Source organism: Oryzias latipes, chromosome 1, assembly GCF_053564925.1.
Source record: "Oryzias latipes strain Hd-rR chromosome 1, Olatipes_Hd-rR_3.1".
Taxonomy (NCBI): Eukaryota; Metazoa; Chordata; class Actinopteri; order Beloniformes; family Adrianichthyidae; genus Oryzias; species Oryzias latipes.
The window spans coordinates 25,289,043-25,299,304 of record NC_136237.1 but is presented as its reverse complement, the minus strand read 5'-3'; positions in this window follow the sequence as shown (position 1 = coordinate 25,299,304).

The following is a 10,262-nucleotide window of genomic DNA, read 5'->3' as shown; positions in this document are numbered from 1 at the left end:
AGTAAACCCCCCCCCCCAAGGCTCATCGCAGGCTAAGCCCCCCACCCCCTCACCCTATTATGAGGTTATATGAGGAAGGGGGTAAGTTGGGGACAGATGATAGACTGTCCCCCGGTGGTCAAACAGCCGTCCCCCGCCCCCCCCCCCAGCAAGGGGGCCAGGCCCACCCAGCCCCGGGGCCCCACCCCCGGAGGCGCAGACACCCCAGGCCCAGCACCACCACCCCCACACAGAGAGAGGGGAGCCAGAAAGCGCCGGCCCCCCAAGGAGCAAGCCCAGGCCCCCACCCCCAAACGCCGGCCCTAGAAGAGCTCTGGTCAGGCCTCGACGGGACCGAGGCAGCCAACCGGCCGGGGAAACCGCCGATGGCCTCAGCGGAGACCCCGACCCGTCAACCCCCCCTGCCCCGTACCAATAGTGGCCCCCCCCCTCCCCCAGAATGCCCCCCCACAGGACAGGGCCGACAAGACCCCCACCCCACCCCACCCCCAGACCCCGCAGCCGAAGCGGATGACACCCAGAGCGACCGGGGGCCCCAAGAGGGTTGTCCCGTCCCGCCCCAGAGCCAGGGAAGGGCCGATCCCAGCCCCAGGTGTAGACGGGAAGCCCATCCAGCGCCGCTGGGCCCCCCCCCCGAGCAGCGCCCCCCGCCAACCCCCCCCCAGCACAGGCAAAGGGACCACCCCCCCAAGCCAAGCCAGACCACCACCCCACCCCCCCACCACGCACCCCCACAGCTGTAACATTTTACTCCCAATATTGTTGCTCGTCAAGCCATCTTTTGTGGGCTGTTCGTAGTTTCTGTTGATCAGAAATGACAGGATGAGATCAAAGCTCTCAGATGATGCTCGCAGTGACACTCGCCAGTTTTAACTTACACAACTGGAGCTGAAGCTTGATAGAATTTCCTTTTTCAGTGACGCCATATTTCCCCCTTCTTTCTGCAGCTCTGTCTATGTATTTCAGCTGTGGACAAAAAACCTTCATTACAGACATTCCTGCAGTGATAAATATGCACAACAAGTTCTGGTTCTGTGCAAAGGTCACAAGAGGTGACATATTGACACATGACTACTGTGTGTATTTCTAACTCACCCATAATGTGAAGAACATTCCTCTCAGTGGAAGCAGTGATGCTGTGCTTTGGATTGAAGGATGGCTGGGATGTCGGGTTGGTGGTTGAGATACGAAGGACTTCACAGAGATGGCTATCTGTCATTCTGGACCTCAGTCTGCTTTTGTTCTGATGTAACAGAGAAAATGTTTGTTCACATATGTATGTTGAGCCGAACAGGCTGATCATTCTCTTTCCGTGGCGTCTCATCAGAGGAAACTTGGCATGATCCAAACTCTGATAGAAGTCAGGGAGGGAGAGAAGCTGATATTGACTCTTCAGAGAATCATCACATTGCATTTCAATCAGCTCTAACTGCAGACTCTCCTCCACCTCTTCTGCCTCCACCAGGAAGGGGCTCGAGAACAGCTTGATTTGTTTTTCAATGACAGAAAAATCTTGAAAACGCTGGTTGAATTCCGTCATGAGAGATGTAATTACAGAAGCATATTTCTCCTTTTTAGCAGAAAGATCTGCCTTTGGAAAAGCAGACTTGATTTCAGAAAACGCAGGGAAGTGTGCAGCGTTAAAGCTTCGTATTTGTGTCTCAAACAGGCGGAGTTTTACACAGAAGGCTTTCATGTGCGCATACAGATGGGACACCAGCTGTTCTTTGCCTTGTAGGTTCTTGTTCAGTATATTCAGATGATGAGTGAGATCAACTAAAAATGCAGGGTCTGCCAGCCACAGAGGGTCACTCAGTTTATGAAGAGGTCGGCCCTTCTCTTTCAAAAACTTGTCGATTTCTGATCTCAGCGGAAAAAAACGCTGCAGTAAAGAGCCGCGGCTGAGCCAGCGTACTTCAGAGTAGTAGAGGACATCCCCGTATAGCATCCACGTCAGATAAGAAAGCTTGAAATTCCCTGTGGTACAGTCCTCTAGCTCGAATTATGTTGACAGTTTTTACAACAGTGTTCATCACATCGCCCAGCTGGATAGTCTTGGCACACAGTGCTTCTTGGTGGATTATACAGTGCATCCTAACAGCCTCACCTCCGCTCTCTTGTACCTTGTTGCACACCATGGATGCCATTCCTTTGCGCTCACCCATCATGGCTGGGGCTCCATCCGTTGTTACTCCACAGAGCTTGTCCCATTTAAGCCACATCTTTTCAACTGCCTCTGACACCGCATCAAAAATATTTTCACCCGTCGTTCTGCCTTTTAGGCTCATCAGATCAAGCAGCTCCTCCGTACAGCAAAAATTATCATTGACTCCCTGCAAAAAAATTCAAAGCTGTGCGGTGTCTGTGACGTCTGTGCTCTCATCGCACGCTATCGAGTAAAAATCAAAAGCACAAGCTTTCTCTCTCAGCTGAAGTTTCAGGTTAGCTGACAAGTCCTCGATTCTCCGCACCACCGTATTTCTTGATAAGCTCACGTTGTTGAAATCCTGCACTTTCTCTGGGCACATTACTTCTGTGACTTTGATAAGGCACTGCTTTATGAAGTCCCCGTCTGAGAACGGTTTGCCCTGCTGGGCAATAAGTTGTGCGACTTCATAGCTTGCTGCTGTGGCGTTTTCCTGTATTTTGTTAGCACGAAAGAAAACTGTTGTTGGGCTTGCAGGCTAGCTGCCATCTGTTTGAATTTCTGTGCTCTTTCGGCACCTGTGTATGAAGCGTAGCTGCTCTGATGCTTGGTCTCATAGTGCATTATATTCTTTCATCACGGCAACATCTTCAGTGCAAATCAAACAGACACACTTTCCGTTGATTTCCTTGAAAAAATAGTCATTTTCCCACCGTGTTTGGAATTTCCTACATCTGGAATTTCCTACTCTCCCTTGCAATCTTTCGTTTCGGCGTGGCCATTTCTTGTGACTCGTAGTAAGCAGGTCCATCACTTGTAACCTGTAGTACAGGGTCAGTTGAATTGTCAATCAATCTGGCAAAGCTGCAGAGCTCTTCATGTTCGGTATACCGCACAATTCTCAATAAGCAGGAGGCAGTAAGTGAGAGAAACTATAGGTGTAATATTTTTTCCAGCACAACAAGCCCATTTGGTTTGATAACGCCAACATTGAACATTGCACAGGTGTCATCAACATCTACTCCTTCCACACTTAGGGTGCAACAACAAGAAACAAACATAACAGGAAGAACAAACTAAGGTGAAACTACAAAACTGCCATTTGCAAAGAAACGTGGGCAAACAGAAACGCTCATACTGAGCCCTAATTAGATCAGGGGATCGATTCCCACAATCCCCTGCTGCTACAGACATAAAATGCACATTTGCTTAATTTTGTTTAGTGGAAAACCACCTTTCTGTGACCGACTCCATCTAGTGTTGAAATTGAGAAGTGCAACAGAGTTGAGCTCAAGTGTCATGCGGGCCATTTTCAATTATATTTTCAGAATTGGCTGCGGGCCAATAAAAACAGACCTGCGGACTGCAGTTTACCCGCGGGCCGTAGTTTGGACACCCCTGTTTTAGAGAATGAGGAGTGGTCACAGGGAAAACATTGTGGCTAAATGAAATCGGAAGATTGACAGGATCAACCTGGGATGCTTTTGGGGCAGAGGAGGACATGGTCACGTGTAGACTTGAATTCCTTCACAGTACAGAATTTGTACAAACATGTCTTAATCCAGCCTGTCCAACTGCAAAAAGAAGATACAAAGTACACTGTATTTATTGATAACACATTTACATATACTTATTTAGCAAACTGTTTGCTTGTTTTTACTGTTATTGTAACAGAAACGTTAGTTCAGGGCTGGCCAACCCTGGTCCTCAAGAGCCTCAACCCTGCATGTTTTCCATTTCTCCCTGACCAGCTTGCTGCTGATTAGCTGACTCAATTCATTCCACATCCTGATTGACTGAACACACCTGATTTAGATAGTCACCATCCAGCAGTCCAGGCCTACTTAAGGAGCTCCTGGACCAGTATTCATCGCCAGTCTGTTGCCCCTGATGGTGCTGATTTTGGCCTCACGTCTAGTTCATGTCAAGCTACCTTGTTCCAAGCCTGCACCTAATTTATCTTATTTTACCTGTCTCCAGGAAACCCCAAGCCACGAGTGGTCGCCTGAATCAGCCGTTGTCTGGAAACCTCACTCAGTCTGCTTCATCCGGTGTCACCGCGAGCCTCTGCCGATCATCCAACCTCCCGGATCTCTGCCGATGCTGCCGACTCCAAACCCTACTGACGGATCCACCAGTGATGCCACAGAAACCAGCCTCTCGTATTGTGGCCCGCACGGAACCTGCTCACTCCCTAACTTTGCTGACAATTAAATCCGCTTACTCACCACGCAGCTCTCTCCTGTGTTTTCTTTCGGGTTCCAGCATCTGGGTCTCAAATGTTCTATAGCCATGACACTTTATAGTTCCTTTTTTGGTGTTTTGCTTTAAGTTGTCCTTCCCTTGTCCCTATTACCCTTAAATTGCATAAAATCAGAAACTGTGTTGAACGTATTCTTCAGTATCTAAATCATAATTTAATCCAGGTTTGAGCAGTCCAGGTCCAGCAGGTTTTGAACAGGACCCGGTCTAAGGTGATCTTAGTGGGAAAAATGCAGTGGATTGTTCCTTTAATGCATTCGCAAATTGGAAGCCAACTTCGGCGTCGTAAAAAGCTTTAGGTGAATTTTGAAGTAAATTTTAAAAACAGTTTACACAACACAAAATCACCAACCAACTCTTGTCAACAAAAATGACTTAAAAAAGCCCCTCTGTTTAAATGAAACAAGCCGTCTATTACAATCTGCCATTTGCAGGAAAACTTTCTTTTTTTTTAAAAAACGAAAGAGGCAAAAGTTAAAACGGGGAAAACAAGCTCCAGATAAAGTGTAATGAGAAAGTATGGGCATCCCTGATAATTTACAAGATTTTTCTTCATAAAGCATTGGTTGTTCGGATAATCAATTTCAGTTTAATATATCATATAGCAGATGAACACAATGATATTTGAGAAGTGAAATGAAGTTTATTGGATTTAAGTAAAACTGCTATAATTACTTAAAAAGAGGCAGGTGTGTATGTGGGTCCCCAAACAGAAACCTGCCATCAGCATTTAGTAGATCCTCCTTTTGTAGAAATGACAGCTTCCAATAGCTTCCTATAGCTTCCAATATGGACCTGGATTCTGGTTGAAGGTATTTTGGACCATTCCTCTTTGCAAAACATCTCCAGTTCAGTCAGATTTGATGGCTTCCAAGCATTGGACAGCCCGCTTTAAATCCCACCACAGATTTTCAATAATCTTCAGGTCTGGGGACTGAGATAGCCATTCCAGAACATTGTACTTCTTCCTCTGCATGAATGCCTTTGTGGAATTAGAGCAGTGTTTAGGGTCATTGTCCTGTTGAAGTATTCAGCGTAACTTCAACTTTGTCACTGATTATTGAAATTTTTATGTAAGAATCTGCTGATACTGACTGGAATCCATGTCTCCTTCGACTAAGACCAGATTTCCAGTACCTGCACTGGCCGCACAGCCCCGAAGCATGATGGAACCGCCACCAAATTTGACCGTGGGTAGTGTTTGTCTTGGAATGCTGTGTTCTTTGTTAAAGCCCCTTGTTATGTCCAAATAACTCCATTTTAGTTTGATCAGTCCAGAGCACCTTATTCCAAAATGAAGCTGACTTATCCAAATGTGCTTTAGCATACCTCAAGTGACTCTGTATGTGGCATGTGCGCAGAAGAGCCTTCTACCGCATTACTCTTCCATACAGCATCTCCTCGTGCAAAGTGCGCTGAATGGTTGAACGATGCACAGTGACACCATCTGCAGCCAGATCACGTTGTAGGTCTTTGGAGCTGGTCTGAGGGTTGAGTTTGATTGTTTTCACCATCCTTTGCCTCTGCCTATCTGAGATTTTTCTGGGCCGGCCACTCTGGGCCTTTGCTTGAACTGTGCCTGTGGTCTTCCATTTTCTTACTATATTCCTCACAGTGGAAATTGACAGCTAAAATCTCTTAACAGGCTTTTCCCTTCACCTAAACTACGATGTTGAACAATCTTTGTTTTCAGGTCATCTGACAGCTGTTTTGAGATGCAAAGTGGAGAAAAACTTGCTCTTGGCCACCTTAAATACCTCCTCTCATGATTGGCTTCCCATGTGTATGTAGGTCAAGGGTCAATGGCAAGGCAAGGCAAGTTTATTTATATAGCACATTTCCTGTACAGAGACAATTCAAAGTGCTTTACATAAAAAATTAAAAGAACAATTAAAAACAAATAGTAAAAATGTGATCATTAAAATAGAGTTAAAAGATAGTAAACCAGATTTGAATTTAAAACAAGCATAGATAAACAGTGCGGACATAAACTTTTGAATACAAAGTAACTAAATGCAGCTGAGAACAGGTAAGTTTTTAACCCGGATTTAAAGACACTAAGTGTTTCAGCAGATCTGATGTTTTCTGGAAGTCTATTCCAGATCTGTGGAGCATAGAAAGTGAATGCAGCTTCTCCATGCTTAGTTCTAGCTTTAGGGACTGATAAAAGACCAGAAGTCCAGAAGAGCGGAGAGGTCTGGCTGGTCCACACTGGGTCAGGAGGTCAGCCATGTATTTTGTGCTAAACCATTCAAAGCTTTATAAACCAGTAGCAGAACTTTAAAGTCTATCCTCTGACAGACAGGTAGCCAGTGCAAAGACCTCAGAACTGGACTAATGTGGTCCACTTTCTTGGTCCTTGTGAGAACCCGGGCAGCAGAGTTCTGAATAAGCTACAATTTCCTGATGGATTTTTTTGGTAGTGCTGTAAACACACTCTTACAGTAATCAAGTCGACTAAAGATGAAAGCATGCACTAGTTTCTCCAGGTCCTGCTTAGACATCAGATCTTTAATCCTTGAGATATTTTTGAGATGATAATAGGCTGATTTTGTACCTGCCTTAATGTGTTTATCAAAATTTAGGTCTGTGTCTATCAATACACTCAAGTTTTTGGCCTGGCTCTATAATGACGTCCAACCTTTTTTCTTTAGCCCCAAAGACAATGACCTCAGTTTTGTTTTTGTTTAGCTGAAGTAAATTATGGCACATCCAGTCATTAATGTCCTCAATTCATTTCCCAGGGGCTTTTACAGGGACTCGGTCGCCTGGTGTCAGTCTAATATATATCTGTGTATCATCTGCATAACTATGGTAGCTAATGTTGTTGTTCTTTATCACTTGTGCCAGTGGGAGCATGTAGATGTTAAATAGAAGTGGTCCCAGGATGGAGCCTTGGGGTACTCCGCATGTAATTTTTTACTGGCTCAGAAGTGAAGTTACCAATGGACACAAAATATTTCCTGTTTTCTAAGTACGTTTTGAACCAGTTTAATACTGGCCCAGTGAGACCCACCCAGCTTTCCAGTCGTCTGAATAGTATTGCATGGTCGACTGTATCAAACGCAGTACTGGGATCCAGTAGAACTAACACAGACATATTCCCACTGTCTGTATTCAAACGTATGTCATTAATCACTTTGATCAGGGCCGTTTCAGTGCTGTGATTCTGTCTGAAGCCTGACTGGAAGGCATCATAGCAGTTATTTTTTATTAGGAATTCATTTAGCTGATGGAAAACAGCTTTTTCAATGATCTTGCTTAAAAATGGCAGGTTTGATATCGGTCTATGGTTGTTCATTTGAGTTTTGTCTAGACTTTCCTTTTTTAGAAGAGGTTTAATTACAGCTGTTTTCAGTGGATCTGGGAAAACGCCAGATGTTAACGACAAGTTGATAGTCAGGAGCAGGTCTGGTTCCAATGTCTTTGAGACCTTTTTGAAAAAGCTTGTGGGTAGAATATCCAGACAGCAAGAGGAGGAGTTCAGTTGCGATAGAAGGTCCAGCAGTTCTTTGCTGTTTATGGGTTGAAACTGAGCCATTGGATTAATACTGGTTTCTAGTGGATAGGGTTCACTTGTAGTTGATGAAACTATGGTTTGTCTAGTGTTTTTGATTTTGTCCCTGAAGAATTTGGCAAAGTCATTACAGCCTTTGATGGAGTAAAATTCTGGTGCCACTGTCACAGGGGGTTTTGTCAACCTGTCAACTATATTAAATAGGACCCGAGCATTATGGGAGTTTTTGGTAATAATTTCAGAAAAATAGGACTTTCTTGCATTGCACAGTTGTAAATTATATAAGTGAAGTTTCTCTTTATAAATGTTATAATGTACCTGTAGTTTAAATTTTCTCCGTTTCCGTTCAAATTTCCGACATTCTCTTTTTCCATTGTTTACAATAATGGAATTTCTCCATGGAGATTTTTTCCTACCGGAGATCACCTTCACCTCACTAGGAGCAATATTATCCATGATATTTGACATGTTGGACTTAAAACTGAAAACAAGTTTGTTGACTGAATTCCCTGAGAGGGGAGGAGTCAGGGAGAACATCATGTAAAAATCTTCAGATGTTAATATTTACAGTAAGTGTAATGAAAAGAGCTGGAAGTGATAACATTGGATTCCTAAAACTTCAGGTCCCTTACAACAAATGGCCTAATGAGATAAACTCCTAAACTGGATAACATAACCAATCCAGAAAGAAGGCAGGAAAAGTGTTGCTGCTTCTCCTTAGCAGCAGGAAGTCTGAAAATGAAAGGAGGCGGGTCGTTAAGCTGTTGTAGACGGTCGTAATGGAGCAGCGTGAGGTTTCAGTCTGCAGTCCAGGCATTCAAGTCATTCCGCCTTAAATTCCTTGTAGCTTCTGCCTGCAGGTCAATCAACATCCCTTCCTGCTACAAAATCAGCACTCAATTATAAAATTCAGTCAGAAATGACAGACACGCCTCTGATAAGAAACAATGAGAAGATTTATGGTTTCAGTAAAGGAAGCAAGAATGCAATTACTTTACTGGTCTCTTTGAAAAAAGAAAATTAGTAATACATAACCAGGTGTTACGTCCCTCTTCAGAGAGGAGGGAGAAATGTGTAACATAAAGAAAATTATGATAACCGGGCGGGGTTAAAGTTGGCCACACAGCCGGGGTCGTAACAATAGGTAATTTACAATAGAATATCCTAAAATGGTTCACAAGAATAAGAGAATTTCACTTCAATTCTGAAAAACAAATGTGGCATCAAATCTAAATAGGCTTCCTTTTTAAGCTATTTTCTTTTAAATAAATGTGGCTACAATTAGGACATAATGGGCTGCAAACACAAAAGTATTTCTGTTTAGTTTCTCCTTTTAAATTAGGAACTGTATTCTGCAAAGTAAAACAGAAACCGCAATGAGGTTATTTTTATATGTGTGTGCCATCAAGACCATCAACTGCTGTGTTTTTGTCAGTGTGGTCATTAACCCTTGTGCTATCTTAGATGACCCCACCCTTACATTGACGTGTTCTCCCTACCAAGACAAAGGTGGATAAAGGTGGAAAGATTTCATGTAATCCATGGACACCAGTGAAGATCACAAATCATTGAAGAAAAAGGGTTCAGAGCAATGTCTAGTGGGTCTAGATCAGTATTTTTCAACCACTAGTGTGCCGTGGGAGATGGTCAAGTGTGCCGTGGAAAATTGCCCTCATTAACTGATGTAAAAACATTTCCCATCTCCAGGATTTCAGCTCTCTGTTCATCCAAACAGGCCCTGATAAAACACTGAGGAGTTAGGAATATAAAAGATCGTAAAATACTTTTTCTTTGCGTTTATTTTATTTTATTAAAGACATTTTGATAAGAATGACGTACCGCGATTCAGCTGCAACTCCGGCTGTATTTGGGAAAAGTCCCGCCCCTTTAACTGTCTCCACCAATCATTCTTGGGGAGCTTAATCACATTTCATCAGTCTGACCAATCAGAAGTGGTTCAAGTCTTCACTTCCTTGCAGTGGCGGTTCTACACTGACTTACTCCCTGGGCGAGTAACCCCACCAGCGCCCCCCCCCCCCCGCACACATACAAAATTTGACAACAACATCCTGTTGTGTTCCTTATATTCTATTTAGCCATTTTACAAAAAAAATGCATGACTTTTCTAGACTCGTATTACAGCGGGGGTCAAACTCAGTCACACAGGGGGCCTAAGTTAAAAACACGCTTAAGGTTTTGGGCCGAAGAAGATAAAGATTTACTGAACACACTAAAGCTAAACTTTTAAACCTTTTAAACTGAACTTTTTGAACATAAATATGAATAAAAACAGGAACACAAGTTAAACCTTAAATAACTTGTAATATTTTGCTCTCC